The sequence below is a fragment of the Xyrauchen texanus genome, chromosome 2 (assembly GCF_025860055.1).
Source record: "Xyrauchen texanus isolate HMW12.3.18 chromosome 2, RBS_HiC_50CHRs, whole genome shotgun sequence".
Lineage (NCBI taxonomy): Eukaryota > Metazoa > Chordata > Actinopteri > Cypriniformes > Catostomidae > Xyrauchen > Xyrauchen texanus.
The window spans coordinates 24,129,829-24,146,886 of record NC_068277.1 but is presented as its reverse complement, the minus strand read 5'-3'; the positions used below and the strand labels follow the sequence as shown (position 1 = coordinate 24,146,886).

Here is a 17,058-nt window from a genome sequence, read left to right as displayed (position 1 = left end):
AACTTAAGTAATAGACCTTCCTTTATCTGTGACAAAATAAAATACTGATGCTGCTACCTTCTAAGAAATTTGTTTTTGACCTGAAGTTTTGCTCCAAATCATAGGGCAAAATTATCATTGATCCATGACATTTAATATTTTGGCTTTCATCATTATTTACTTATATTAAAAAAATATTATTGTCACTGTACTTTTTTTTATTATTTGGGATGATTTAGTTACTACTGAATAGTACTATTTTCAACTAGAACTGTTGTCTATCACAATTTAACAAACTTGGTTCTGTATACTCACTGAACACTATATTAGGAACACCTCTACACCTACTTATTCATGCAATTATCTAATCAGCCAATTGTGTGGCAGCAGTGCATTGCTTAAAATCATTCAGATGTGGGTCAGGAGCTTCAGTTAATGTAATGGGGTGGTCTCAGTGATTTCGACCGTGGCATGATTGTGGGTGACAGATGGGCTGGTATTTCTGTAACTGCTGATCCCATGAGGTTTTCCTCATACAGTCTCTAGAGTTTAATCAGAATGGTGCCAAAAACAAAAAACATCCAGTGAGCAGCAGTTCAGCAGATGGAAATGCCTTGTTGATGAGAGAAGTCAACAGAGAATGGCTAGACAGGTTCAAGTTGACAGAAAGTCTATGTTAACTCAGATAACCACTCAGTACAATTGTAGTGAGCAAAATAGCATCTCAGAATGCACAACACGTCGAACCTTGAGGCAGATGGGCTAAAAAAGCAGAAGACTACGTCTGGCACTTTATCAGGACCATAGTGTTCCTAACGAAGTGCTCAGTGGGTAAAATTTTACTATGTTTGCATATAGCAAACAAAAAATCTGCATACGGTTGTTTCTATTATATGAGGTCTTTCTTTCCCCTCTCTTGTGTCTGGACCAGCCTGACTGTCATCTCCACACACTTTCCATGAAGGCTTCTATCGATCCAACTCTGATTATTCAACCACGGTGTCCCTGTCTGTGCATTCAGCTGAAACGAATCAATGATTCAAAAGCTTTTTGACTCTCCACACATGCCGAGACCAAGTTATGGAATGTTTGACACTTGATTCTTTCACATGATTCATTCAGTAATTACAACCAAGTCTACATGACTGATTTATTATTAGACAATAATTTAAGTGGCCTCGTCCACTTCTTGCGCCATGAATCAACTAACCTGATAAGTAAATGTTCAGAATACTAACACTTTACATGCAGTGAATAATTACAATAATATAGATTCAGTTCAACAAAGTTCAACATATTGATGGCTCCCAGAGGGATCTGAAAACATCTCCACACACTTTTTGTTTTACCTTGTGCAGAAGAGAGGTTTCTCCCAGTAATGATAAAGAGGAAAGGTTTTGACGATAGCTACCTCTCCCCAATAGTTTTACTGTAGAAATTGGGTAATTAAGGACAGTCCCTCCTGTTAGAGAACACAGCAGCACAATGAGGACTGTGTGTGTGTGTGTGTGTGTGTGTGTGTGTGTGTGTGTGTGTGTGTGTGTGTGTGTGTGTGTGTGTGTGTGTGTGTGTGTGTGTGTGTGTGTGTGTGTGTGTGTGTGAATGTGTGAGAAAGAGAGAGATAGACACAGTGGGAGTGGGTATGTGCCAAAAGCAACGGAAAGGGACGGGGTTGGACACACTTTAGAGCATACAAACTGAGTTTCATCTCACAGACCAACATAAACACGCCAAATGTGTATGTATCTGTGTGTGTTTGCCAGAAAGCACACGTCAGATGTGGAATACGGAGATATACAGAAAACCACTAATTCACTTACAAAGACACACACCCTTAAAGAGGTGCTGAGATTGAGTGAGTTTCTTCCCTGATCCCTGAGGGAAAATCAAGCGCAAAACAGCGACAACATAAAATGTAAAATAAACTCTCCATGCATCTAATTTAGTTAAGAATGACAGTGTAAGTCATTACATAAAGTGCAGTATAATTCACATTTTCAAATACATTAGCTAGCAAAGTAGACATTAAGAATGAAATATGACACAAGATATTTAAAGTATGGAGTGTTTTAAAGCAGTAAAAGGAGAAAGGGTGAAAGAAAAGCTCCTATCTGAACAAGACGACTCAAGGGGAGGGGAAAGGAAAACAAGCGACTTCAAGGTGAAAGTAAACGAGTTTGTGCATATTTACACACAGATGAACAAGAGCGCAAACACACGTGCACACCCACACACAAACCCGTTTGCACGCAGAGTTAGTAGCCCTGCTGAGATTAAAAGAGCAAGCTTCTTCATTTATCTTCTTTCCCATTGCACTCTTTTTCTCTCTCCCTCCCTCCCTCCTTTCTCCTTCTCTGTGGCATGTAATGGTATGCCAATCATCATTACTGTTTCCATTGTTGTGCCCTTAATTACTGCTGCCTCTGTGATGCCACTGTCATCTAGATATGCTAATAAACAAAGAATAGCCCGCCAGCCATGCGCCACTGCGCTAGTGTGAGTGTGTGTGTTTCTTCTGCTCAAATCTGGTGATGGTTTCTGCGCTGACTTCATCTTTTCCAGCAAAAACACGGACATCTTGTGCACATACAAGCACAAACAAGCTGAAGTCGTGAACATGAATTTGTTCAGAAGTGACCTGCCTGGTTAAATAAATATTTAGCTATATTTCTTTGCTACTATTTTATGTAATGGTGGTTTGCCAAGGGAAAGCACACATACATGAAAACAGAGAAGTGTGAAAGTTTAAACTCAAGTGTACATGACCAATGATTGTCTCTTCTTCTCTAGATTAATTCATTCACCTATTATGATCATGTTTTACTTGTAGCTGCTTATATACAGTACATTCTGCCTTAAAGGAACCTTGCTTAACATGCAATAACATGAGCTTGAAGTAGGATGTCTACCATGAATTCTTCAAACATTTGCTGAATCGATAAAACTAGTGAGCTACAGAATATATTTACTGAAATGTAAATTATAAGAGTCAAAATTTCTCAAGGTTTAGAAACATGAAGCTGGAAATACAGTGTAATAGAGGCTGATTAGTAGTTCATCAAAACAAAGACAAATAAATCCCTTAACAACTCAACTTCCAGAAAACAAACAGAGGGCAAAAAAATAAATAATAATAATAATCTGATAATACTGATTTTGTGGACTCCTTTCAAAAGGGAGGCAAAATGTATTCAATGGAAATGGAAAGTAAATCCTATGTTGACTGAATATCTGAATATCAGTAAAAGTTACTGAGTTGAAAAACAGGTGGTCAAGAGTTTGTTTTGTGTATCTTTTAGATGGTTGACATCCTGGAATAAGGAAAAATAAATCTTAGCAAACATACCATATTATTGAACACTTGGCGACTCAGAACATTTTTCAGAATTACATTTCTTATTTTAATCCTAAAAAGGGCAAGAATATAAAGGTACCTCTGAAAATGAATTCATTGCAATTTTCCAAAATATCTGAGCCCACATTTAAAACAATTTTATACTTTAAAACAGCCTCTGAAACATTTTTATCCCCCAGAATAAAAATTTTTTTTAGGGCAAAGGCGTGGGAAGATGTTGAGCACATGAGAAACCAGCAAAAAACGAATGGCCAAGCAACCTCTTTTTAAAGGTGCTGTCAGATTTTACAAAATACAGTCAATAGACATTTCAATATGAAACAAGATTGTGAATTTCGCATGATGAACTTACGGTGGCAAAGAATTTCCCCTCATGGATTTCTCGTGGAGTTCAAGTTTAACTTTGACAGTTGAATTCGCCATGTTAACCAGTAGTACACAGCTCCATTAAATATTCACAATGGACCAGCAAACCTTGCCAATGAAGTCAAGAAATTCACATTAGCGCACATTCCCATTGAGATGACTATATTTCTCCAGTGGAATTTAGCTGTGTGAAAAAGAATGTGATTGTGCCTTTTTAACCAATTCAACCAATTTTTCTAGGCTAAATCCTGAATCATGAGGTTTGACAGGTCACATTGAATTGAGACTTGAAATAAAATAGCTAAAGAGAGAGTTTATAAGCACTTTATATTATTAAAGGATGTTTCTAAAGGGAAATGCCTTATAATTATTTATAAATATTCTCATTTAGCGGACACTTTCTTATCCAAAGTGACTTTAAGTACATTTATTGCCAAGACCCTTCCCTCTGGAGCAGCCCAGGGTTAAAAGTGCCTTGCTCAAGGGCACAGTGGTGATAGAAAATCCAAGATATTCTGCAGTTAATGAACCAGCAACAGTCAGCCCCGATCTTCAATCTCTAAGACACCAACATCCCATAACACACAGCAACCAGGATTCTAAAACTAAAAAGCCTTATTTGTGTGGACAACTGAATATGAAGTTATTAAACGGATGCCAATATTGATATTGTGTAGTCATTTATCTTTAACATGATCTACATACTACAGTGTGACTGATTTATCATATGATGAAAATAATGTCTTACAATATGATTAAATGTTACACCATATCATAATATTACATTTCAAGTTTTTTAATGCATCTGCATCTGTCTAATTGAAATCAGCTAGATTGAATCATACCCACAGCCAAGTTTCATTTATGTATAGTAACATCTTAAAAACGGTTTACTTCATTATCTATCATCCTAATCTTTTGTCAAATATTTTTTTACAAGTATGTGCGCATGAAACTGATCAATATGGTACATACATCATTGTGAGCCTGACACCTTAAATGCATGTTAACACACAGAATGTGTGTGTGTGTCCAGATGTGTAACGACAGGTGGTGTAGGTTTCAGACAGGATAAAGGGAATTAGGAGAGCGAGGAGTGAGCCGTTCTCTAACACCCCGAGAGAGAGAGAGAGAGAGAGAGAGAGAGAGAGAGAGAGAGAGAGAGAGAGAGAGACCATAGCTTAAATAAAGTCCTTTCAACCATTTGATTTGTGCCACCCAAAAATTCCAGTTTAATCGAGAGGACCAAATAAAGAAACAAGACACATACTCACTCAAGCCACAGACATAAAAAAATAGATATACCACAATAAAATACTGTGACCTTAGATCCCACTACTTGATATTGATTAGCGAAGGCAACACTCAGCCTAGAGGTCACTTTGAACGTATGACCAAATTACTCTCTCCTCATTGGGCCCACTTGTCATCCACTCCCATCAATTAGAATAAAATCGATGTCTATATATTACAGGGCTACAATGAGCATACAGTGTTAAAATGACACATATGAGCTCCGATACTGAGCTCATGTATGAGAAGTCGTCTTTTGATGTGGTTTGTCCCTTGAATTCTCATAAGGAGGAAGAGAGGGCGACGTTTAGATAACTGTGGCACTTTTGCTGTGAGTCAGAGTTGTTTTTCTTTCCTTTCCTGATAATCACTCTCATACATCATGAATAAGTGATGTTTATTTGTGTGGTTTTCGGATGTTTTTCCGGTTTTGATTTCAGTAAATGACGAGTAACAAATAACAGAGACAAAACAGAATGAGGGAATACCCCACATACACTTTCCATTCACTGTCTCGCTTTTTCGGTTTTTCTACACACATTGACACAAAAGCCAGCTGTTGCACCTGTTTGGATGACATAACTATTCTGTAAGAATACCACGATTGTGACTTACTTCATTTAACTGAAAATATACAAAAGTTAGAATGGGTTCTTATTTGGAACTGGTTCCATTTTCATTTTTTAAATACCTGAACTGTTTGAATTTCGGTTCCATTAATGGTTCTTGAACATGCTTTTTTTCCCACTGAAATACTCTGTGTTTCCTGCAGTGCATATCAGCGACAGTGCTGTCCCTCTTCTGAATTTACAGCACAAAACATAGGCCTGCAGACTAGTGCCTAGTGTAGTCTGATTCATGACGAATGATTCTAATGAGCCAATTCTTTTGCATTTACAGTGCAAAACATGCAGCGTCTTCAGTGTAGTCCAATTCCCAAATGAATGGCTCTTTTGTGTAGGATCTTTTTAGCGAATCTGCCTTTTTTTTTTACATTTCTGTCGAAATTAACCAAGTACTATAACCATGTTATATAATGCTGTACTTAAAGCTCCTGACACTAAAATCAGGCAGCGCAGTTATTAACTGGTATTTCATATGACAATGTGTAGTTAAAGATAGGCCTACACAATATGAGTTTTGTGTTTTTATATAACAATTTAAAAATAAAATAAATAAATGAATCGAAATGAAATGTTAGCAAATGTTTTTTTGTTGTTGCAAGAATTATATAAAATTCATCTCTGATTTGTTATATCTCCTCTGTTCTAATTAGGGATGGCACCAGGATCTGTTCCGATACTGAAGCTTTTAGATGGATTGAGTATCGGTCCGATGAGCCCAATCCAAATCGATACTATGTTTCAGTAATGTTCGTCACTATAAAGCTCCAAAACTGTCATAAAAGAACCATAGAAGCATCATTAAAGCAGTTCATATGACTCATGCATTTTATTCAAAGCCACTTGAAGACTTGCGATAGCTTTATGAATCCCAAAAGGCTATGTTTTATAAATAAATATACACAGGTGCATGCATGCGCAATGCGTTAAGTGAATGGTGCTGCTCTGCTGACAAACACATATAACATGCATCTGGATGGTATGGCAGTCGCGGCTATTTTCAGCCCTCAGAACTCATAAGTGAGCACTACTCACGAACATTATCTCAAATGTAGATGCACAATAGTTCGGTTCACTTGTAATAAGCATTTAGAATCGCCCCAGAGAATTATTTTACCAGAATTTAAATGAGAAGAGAATTAAACTACTGTGAAGTAGCCCACAAACAGACACTTACAGGACTTCCTGGAGTTAAAGGTGCAAGACTACAATATATTATTGTTGTATTTTAAAACTCTAAAAGTCAGTGATAATTATAATTATTATTATCAGCATTATTTATAATAATAATAAATATTATTATATTTGTTTACAAATTATAACAATATTTAAGTTTAATGGGTTCCAAAAACGACCTGTGTGAATGAAGTGGACTGATATCTTACAACTAAATTGAACAAAAAAGAGATCTGAATCCTGTAAAGTAGAGATAAAGTTGCAAAGAAAACTTTATTTTGCCACTACATTATCCAGCAGACTAGTTAAAAAGAAATGTTTTCTTAATTTTTACACCCAATAAGTTTCACACAATGAGGTAAAGATATTCTAATCTGATTATGCAAAAAACAACAACACTGGCATCGGATCGGAATCGCCGATACTGAGATTTCAGATATCAGGAAAAAAAATGGCATCGGCGCATCCCTAGTTCTAATCTGAAATTATCTCGTTATTTGTCTACAGAATGCTAAGCGCAGTACATGCAGTAAAAATCTTTTATTTTCTAAAGAATCGTTAATGGAACCATTAAGGAATTAGAATTGTTACATTCCTTACAATCAGTTAGTTCCGGTCCTCTAATCTGATTTGACAAGTGGTGTTAGTATAAAAGACTATTTTCTCTAACATAGCCAAAAAAACTAAACAACTGGCCATATTGTGTCTAAAACGTAAATTACTCGAGATTAACACATTGTTTATTGAATTGTTGCATAAAAGCAATACCACACTCCCAATCCTGCTGGTGCTGCCATGTCTGAATCACAACCGTGCTGATATTCAGTACAACAGCATTGTTGCTTGTGATATTAACAGAGCTAGAGATTAACAAAAGCTTACACACACACACACACACACACACACACACACACACACACACACACACACACACACACACACACACACACACACAATGCCGGAAGGTCTGAGCTCTCTGTGCTGTTCAATGAATGTCAATGAACTTGCGAAGAGAGAGTGAGTGAGTGAGAGGAAAGAGACAAATGCATGGCTTATTCATAGTGAAAGATAAACGCAGGATAAAGACAGAAGAAACGCAAGACAGCGTGTCTTTGTTTGGATGTGTGTGTGTGTAAGTGTATAGAGGCACATCTGTGTTCATACAGATTGGAAGTGTTCATTCAGTGTTTTTACTGCATTTGTAGCTATTTGTTAGTAATCTTGACCAGACACAGTGATCCCTGTGGTCTTCCTAAGCATGTTTTAACATACATCCAAGCACTTTAATGAATAAATCAGGAGAGAGATACAGTGAGTGTGTGTGTGTGTGTGGCTTTATATAAGAGCAGCTGCAGGGTAGGGCTAATTTAGCAGCTCTGCTAGTCTCAAATGACACTCCAGCTGCATCAAAGCAGCATTGAGACACACACACACATGCTTTCCCTTGGATTTCTGTCTTTTTCCTTTTCTAAAGGGCCTGACATTGACCACACATGAAGATCTATTACAATTACAGATCTATACTGACATGGCTAACTATGGATGGTTCAGAAACCTCAAAAATAACATCCTCGAAGGCAGTATATAGTGGTAGAATGTATCAAGGCACATTCAAATCAACTCTTGGCTTTTACTCACTAACAAGCTGTTTACTTCTGCTCGGATTTTGAAGGTAGCATAGATGTATAAATCGCTGCATTTGATAATTTCAATTAGCCTTTTATATCTCACTTTCCTGTGAATATTGTACTGTCAGAGTGTTTGAAAAAAGTATGTTTGTTTTAAAATTTCAATAATAATAATAATATATATATTTTTTTAAGTATGATTCACTTTCTACTGAGAAATAAGCATTATAGATATTGACAAACAGATGGTCCCTAAAGTTCACATATATTTGTTCTAGTTCATTACAAGTGACTTAACGTGCCTTAGAAGCTAGTCTGATTGAACCCAATTTACTTATGAGGCCTTTATAAATAACACTGTCTGGGCAGCCAGACAGACACAGACTCTGTTTTTGTAACGAGTTGTAATAAGTTAACAATAAATAAATAATAGCCCTGGTAGTGTACAATATATTTGGGGATCAGTACAAAAAGATAAAATCCAAATCAGATTTTCCTCACTCTCTCAGTGATAAGTTTATGTACCAACTTTAACCCTGTGACATTTTGACCTTATGACACTGTGAAACAGAAATCTCAACCAATCATCTCACCCAACTTCTATAGTAGTGTTTCTGCCCTCTCTCTCTCTCTCTCTCTCTCTCTCTCTCTCTCTCTCTCTCTCTCTCTCTCTCTCTCTCTGATTTACACACACACAGAGATATTCAGTTTATCTCCCTGTGCACAAGAGAAAGAGCAAATAGGCTGAAAGAAAGATACTCAGTTTTGTACGTCTTCCTCAGATAAACAAAGGCTTAGGAAGAATCAACTCTCAAAATCTTCAGAATCTAGTCTACACAACACACAAAGAAGAGAGTGAGAGAGAGAGAGAGAGAGAGAGAGAGAGAGAGGGAGTGAACAGATACTGTATTCATTTCACACTTGTCAGCTGCGAGAGCAGGATAAAAATGAATACAAGGTTGAATGAAGAATGACAGACAATCTGAAAGGAGTGTGTGTGTGTGTGTTGGGGGGCGCTTGGAAGAGAGAGAGAGAGAGAGAGAGAGAGAGAGAGAGAGAGAGAGAGAGAGGGGACATAAATGCAAGGACAGAATCGGACATTATAGATACCCAAAGGAATAACCACAAAGTGAAAGCTAACACACATCTAACCCCACCAGAACAACACGGAACAATCCGGACAGTACAGTTAAAAAAACGGTAACAAGTTAGTGTGTCTCTGTATATGCTTAATGGTAGGATCCGAGGGGACTCTTTAGGTCGATTCACATACTGCTCATCTCTTGGGGCTAGTGTAGTCGACTATGTCATTACAGACATGGACCCCTCCTACATATGTGCATTCTCTTTCAGACCACAGTCTTCCTTATCAGACCACTGTAAAATTAATGTGTTCCTAAAGAAAATTCAACACCATAGAGCAGCCCAAGAACCCAGAAATCTGTTCAAGCTAAACCTAACATACAAATGGTCCCCAAAATTTGAGTCCGAATTCCTTATGAGTTCCTTAAAAGTAATGTTCAACCTAATCAATAGATTTCAAATAACAGTTTATGGCTAACAAGGTTTATGTAAAATCCACAGTACAACAAATAAATTATATTTATCAAAGGTGCTCAAACGCAAACATACTCCATACAAACAAGAAAAATAAACTAAAAACTGGGGATGAAATTTGGTTTGATAAAGAATGTAAACTTCAAAGAAAACTACACAGACCGCTCTCCAACCAAAAAGCACAGACAGCCACACAAGCTGAAACCAGACAAAATTATTGTGAAGCACTCAGGGATTATAAAAATACAATACACCACAAAAAGCAACAACATCTAAACCACACTCTTAATGAAATTGAAGACTCAATTAATGATGATCAGTTCTGGGAAAAACGGAACAGTCTAAATAAACAACACAGCCAGGACATTGCCATACAAAATGGAGAATTATGGAAAGGCTATTTTAAAAACTTATTCAAAGAAATTTCTCCAGGAAATCTCACACCTGACCAGAAAAACATGCAAAATAAGCTGAGTCAATTGGAATCTACAATAAGAAATAACTAAAAACTATTTGGACTATCAGATTAGCGGAGAAGAATTGACAGGTGCACTTAAGAAAATAAAACAAAGAAAGGCATGTAGTTTAGACAACATTAGAACAAAAATGCTGAAGCACAGCCCAGTAGCAATGCTGGAGGGCTTATTAAAATGGTTCAGTCTGGTTAAAAAACTGGCTACTTTCCTGATACCTGGAGTATGGGCTTAATACACCCATTATATAAGAACTGAGACAAATTCAACCCCATTTATTACCGGGGCATTTGTGTGAACAGTAGGGGTTTAACAAATTTCTCATGGTTCGATTTGTATCACGGTTTTAGGGTCACGTTTTCAGTACGGTTTGGAATTTCAACAGGTTTCCCCTTAAATAACAATCATGGTTTTACAACAGTAACCATAGTTTAACCATGGCATTTGTAGTAAAATCATAGTAACCACAATATTAAGTTAAACATGGTTACTACTGTATATAGAAACTACATATTACTATTATAAAACCATGGTTAATTGTATCAAAACCAGGGCTGGACTGGTAATCTGGCATACCGGGCATTTTTCCGGTATCAACATTTTAACTTGATACCTGCACTAATACACTCATGCATCGACAGAAAGTGCACTTCAAATTCATCTCAACATATAGTCAATATTCGGAAGCAGTACATCACTATAAAAGGAAAAACTTTGCTATTAAAATGCATACGAGAAGGGATGTTGTGATAATGCTGCTCAAGTATTTTAATAATACGTGGAAATCCCACATGAACACCCAAAGTGCTTTAGTTATTGTTTCATGTCTGTTTGAATTAGCGCTGAGTGCCTGCTTAAAAATGGAAAGGGAGTGTGTGCAGTTTTTGCTCACCTGCGGTTCTTTCCCTGGGTGACGTCGGTGTAAAAGATTAATCATGTATCACTATAACAGCATCTTAATGCCATTAAAAAAAGCACATTATTAAAGCACACGATAGATTTATGCCATGCAAGGAAACAGGAAGAACTTGTGTGTGTGTTTTAAATAAACCCTCATGCACATTATTAACATGTATTACCAGTGTATGGCATTTGTGTCGTGCGATGTCTGGTTTGGTTGTAATTGACTGCAAAAAGAAAATGTTCCCCGAAAGTAGAAAAGCAGAGTTCTTCTCTATCAATGGCTCACAGAAAAGTGATGTCATCAAGTTGAGCCACATGAAACACAGGCAGAGTGAATCCATCTACATATCCATTCAGGTGCATTAGCGGATGTTGTAATGGTGCTGGTAGATGCTTTGTTTTCTTGACCAAAACTTGTGCTCCAGATGTGTCATTAAACTTGAGGTGAACAACCGCGGTGCCAATACTTCCCGAACCACGGGCGGCGAACCATACAGTTTGGCTTTTTTTCCAAAAACCGTTACACTCCTAGTGAACAGTAATCTGGGGAAGACTTTCTGTTGTATCCTGAACACCCAGATATAGGCCTTCCTTACCAAGAACAATGTCTTGAGTAAGAGTCAGATTGGATTCCTACCAAACCACCAACCACATTCACATGCTACACATGATATCAAAAAAGCAAAGGCAAAATGTATGCATGTTTTGTTTATTTAAAAAATGCATCTGATTCCATTTGGCACGATTGTCAGTATTATTAAGCTAGAAGAGCATTCTATGCTATTAAGGGCAAATTTACCCAAATAGACATTCCTGTAACAATCTGGTGTAAAATCTTTGATAGTGTTATTAAGCTATTGCTCATGACACAGTTTTCCAGTTCAGCAGAAACAGATCAAATGCTGCTGTTGCTGGGGGAGGATCATCATGCATCAGTTGCAGCTAAATTAATTTTTGAGCTGCACACCCTCAGGAACCAATCACAGCCTTAATACTTCAATCAAAGCATTTTTTTATTTTTATTTTCATAATGCCTTTTTAAATGCCTATTTTATTTTATATTGTATAGTGTATATTGTTATAGTTTTATTTTATTTTATTAATTACTTGGCACCTTATTTTAATTGAACTGTTATTTGTTATTGTTTTATTATTATTTATTGTCTTGACATTATCTCTTTTGTGTATTAATGCTTTGGCAATATTATATGTAAACATAATCATGCTAATAAAGTAGTTTTAAAAAAAAAATGAAAAATGACAGTGACAGAGAGGGAGAATGGAACGAGAAGGGATGGGAAAGTGCTGTTCCTGTAGGAGAAAAAGGAACTTACTACCAATTTAATAAGCAGTCTACCATTTATATAAAAAAATGGTCTTTAAGTTAACATTAAATATGTAACAATGTGATGTGTTTCGGGTGATCTGATCACATGTGGTCAGGTGAGACACATGGCTGTTTACTCCTGGTCACTTAAATGCATCTCCTGTGACCACTTGTGTTCAGATTTGGAGGGAAGGGTCTCTGTTTCATGATGACATACATTAATCACTGCATGAAATTAAAGCACAAAGAAGTCAGAAAAGACAAAGAAAGTACGAACAAAATGGCCCGCTGTTTCTCCCAGATACGGTTGAAATTTAATCTAAATCACAATCGCAACATGTCAAGCAGAATTATCCATTGTTTTAGTGGATTACCTGTATTAAAGGAGCTTCGGGTGTTTGTGCTTGTCATCTGTGTTGATATCAGACACATTAAAGAAGATCCGTGAAGCTCTCATGACTGTGCATGTATCCGCTTTTTTACATTTTACGATTGTATGGTTATTTCTTTTTAAAGACGCTTGCAATAGGAACAGTTTAAACTAATTTTAGCACAGTGGTTAATTGACAGGTGAGGGGTGGCTCTTCACTCCTGCCAGGATACATACAGGATGGATTAGCGTTTACACCTCAAATGCGATGTGGACACATGCATTTTTGACCACATTCATATGTAGTTTCTATGATCCAGTTATAGACCCCATTTTGACCTGTATTTAAGGCTGGCTACATGTGATCGGATCACCTGAAACGCATCTTAATAGCAGATGGAATCAGGGATGGAAAAGGCATCACATTATACAATTTTATCTAATAAATTTTTTTCCTGTGGTCAAATTATAATGTTAGTCAAAGTTTTTGTATCAGAAAATGTAAAAATTTAGTTTTCCCTAACTAATGTCGTAACTAGGAATAATGTGATAATATTCATAGCAACAAGCAATTAGTCTTTCCACAATGAATGCAAAACTGCTGGTGACACAGATACAGTTGTAGTCAGAAGTTTACATGCACCTTAGCCAAATCAGTTTTTCACAATTTCTGACATTTACGGTAACTCAGATAACCACTCTGTACAATTGTAGTGAGCAGAACAGCATCTCAGAATGCACAACATCTCAAAACTTGAGGCAGATGGGCTACAACAGCAGAGGACCACGTCAGGCACTTTTTTAGAACCATAGTGTTACTAATAAAGTGCTCACTGAGTGTATATACAATATATCAGTTCTTTCTGAACTGGGGAGGGAACCATTAAAATGTAACACTGAATATTAGCCATTTCATCAAGCAGTACATTAAACATGTTATGAATATTGTCTCTTAATTGTGCAGCTATTCTGGTTTACCAAATGTGTGAATACAAAAAAGCAGAAAAAACTAAAACATTAGATATATCTGAAGTCAAGGGTTGTGACCTTTTGAACTCCATAATGAGCTACTACACCAAATGCTCTCATTCACAAATGGTATTCAGTGTATCAACAGGCATACAACGAAGCCTTTTAACGAGTGTGCGCATGTGTGTGTGCACAGCTGCTTTACTGTAAGCCCAACCCACCCCTTTAACTGCCCAGCCCTACCTCCATCCCTGCTTCTCAATTTCTCTCTCTCTCTCTCTTACTCTCTCTCACTCTTCCTGCAGTAATGGTTTAATGGCAGATTACAGAGCCTCTGAGGGCTGAATAGAATAGTAATAAAATAAATGGATTTGTAAGGGCCCTTCCCCCACAGAGAGCAGACCACTGCTGAACTCTGCAGTCTAGAGAATTCCTGCAGGACTGGACAATATCTATAAATCTGTGAACACATGCAGATAAGCACAAAAACACACGCCTCTTTTCTCTTTTACACTTGTTAGAATGGCTAGATGAACCTGTCTATTCATTAACTACTATAATATCTTACATATTGGATTACACTTATTGACCTTACAAACAAAAAAGCAACAAAACGCACAATGGTATTACCATGTTTTGTTTGGACAAAGTACAATGGTAAAACACACACATACATACACACTGGCGGCTGAAAGTTTGGAATAATATACAAATGTTGCTTTTATGTAAATAAATTGTTACTTTGAATCACCAAAGTGGCATTCAGCTGATCACAATGTATAGTTAGGACATTAATAACATGAAAAATTAAAATGTTTCATGTTATTAATGCCTAAATCTTTTTCTACAAATCTTCAAAAGTGTTTTGCAGTCATACACATCTCATGAGGGTGAGTAAATTATCAGAGAATTTTCATTTTGGGGTGAACTATACATTTAAGCAACCACACATATTGATTGTGCTTGAATAAGCTTATAAATATGGTTGATTATGTAATGCAAACATTCAAATGTATCGTCTTTCAAGTCATGCACTATAGTATAAGTGTTTTAATGTCATAAGTTAGCATTGTATGATGAACAGTGTGTAAAATCTGCTGTTTTACTCATGATATGTGTGAAAGGAAAAAGGTATTTGTTGATGTAGTGCTTCTAGCTAACTGCTGTGATATGCACAACAAGCCTGCAAAATTCTGCAAAAATATTGAGAGGTGGTTCTATGAGACCAAGTTGGAATATGGTAATCATTCACAATGATATGATTACTAATAGTAGCACCATGGTATCACCTTGTGGACACCTTGTTTATTATATCTAAATAGCAATGTCATAAACACAAAGATACAGTTAGACTCAGCAAAACTGACTGTGTCACTTTGGAAGGTAGATAATATCTTGAAAATGTATTATTGTCTCACCTTTGGGCAGAATGGCAAAACAGTGAGGTATCTGTTCAGGAAATTCACAGGGCTTTTTCAGTCAGGATATAAGATGGGTGAATTGGCCTGACCTGAGAAAACTCCCTTTCATAAAGACCTCATTCATACACCTGAAACACTATAGTGCAGGGTGGTTGATGTGTGTGTGTGTGTGTGTGTGTGTATCATTCTCAGCCAGCAAAGAACAAACATATATACAAGTGCATACACTAACACATGCACAAACAATACCATGTAAACATATACGGCCACTGAAAATATAGACGCAGATTCACAATTTTACCCTGAGTCATGCTCTGGCACTTTTGAGGGGACAGAATAATAAAAGGAGCGAGAAAAAGAGAGGTGAATGACCTAATCAGTTCACTGTTCACTGAAAATTTCCAGACCTAACAATTTATTTAACTATGTTTTCTATCATTACTGAAATTCCAACATCCATTTTAAACACCTGTGTCTTATGATCAACTATCATACTTTCTTTATTCATTAGGTGTCAAGCTGCTTATCAGCATTAGGGTCATCTGCTTCATTATGGACAGGAACACAAGTATCAGATGTGTTATGAAAGTGTCCCATGTTTAGCTTTTAATAGCATCTAAATGGAACAATGCAATCGCTCGCTCTAATGTTGCTTTAACATGCTAACCTGAACTAACCTGCACCGAGCCAATTATGGTTGCCTGCATATGTCAGAGTGTGTGATTATGTGTGTGTGTGGGACCAGAACAGGTGTATGTCTGCCTTAATCTCCTGTGCGGTTGAAACTAGTGTCAAGCCATGATCAAAAGACAGCATTAAAATAAGGTTAAAAAGACTTTCTCTCTATCTGTCTCTCAGACAAGCTTGAGCACAAACTCATTTGCTGCATGGCTGAAAAAGGGACAGAGATATTGCCAAGAAGTGAAAAGGCAGAAAGACAGAGACACTAAGACTGAGTGTCTTTTGTTTAATGAGGTTTCACCTGCAGCGCTAAGACCACAGAAACAGATGCTCTCTCCTTTTCCCCCTTCCTCTCTTTGTTTCTTGTCATCATCCCTCACTCTTTCTCTATATATGACCCCCTTTGCATCACCTACTTCTCTCTTTCCTAATTTTCAATTTAAGGAATATGAGATTTTATCATTCTTGCACTAGTCTCTGGGAATTCCCTCCTCTCATGCCTTTATTCCTTAATTCCAATTTAAAGAGACGTCACACTGTGTTAAAGCTTCTTAATATACTGTATATTGTGAGACACTGCCATATGCTGTTGATTTCTGGGGAGCCAACAAGCTAGGTGAGTTCAGTTAAACTGGGCCACCTTATCACATTAAGCTGTTAAAAAGTGATACCGTTTACCAGTTCACCTTAAAAGCAGCTCTTTTTAACCTGGATCCTCAAATGATGTGTTAACAGAGTAACTTCTCCCTAATCATCACTTGGAATGAGATTTTCCATTGAATTCAGGCCTCCAAAAAGCTATTTAATCCATGTGTGAATAAGGAATACAAATACCAAAACTTTCTTTTTGTCTTCTTACCTAAGATCGAAAGAGTTTGTGTTAGACAAAAGTAAAACAGATGTTAACTTGACTTATTTGGACAGGTTTGAATCAATG

The 17,058-nt window shown here is 36.9% G+C and overlaps 1 protein-coding gene across 3 annotated transcripts in view; it reads right to left on the bottom strand.

Annotated features, from left to right (window-relative positions):
* The window catches only part of LOC127619649 (mastermind-like domain-containing protein 1), a 97,185-nt gene that overhangs the window by 46,456 nt on the left and 33,671 nt on the right, over positions 1-17,058 (bottom strand). The window contains exon 1 of one of the 3 annotated variants that reach the window (XM_052092620.1): positions 1,329-1,334. The exons of the other annotated variants lie outside the window; for them this stretch is intronic. The gene's annotated coding sequence lies outside the window, so the exon portion shown is untranslated. Of the gene's footprint in view, positions 1-1,328; positions 1,335-17,058 lie in introns of those variants that run through there. 3 annotated transcript variants of the gene reach the window in all.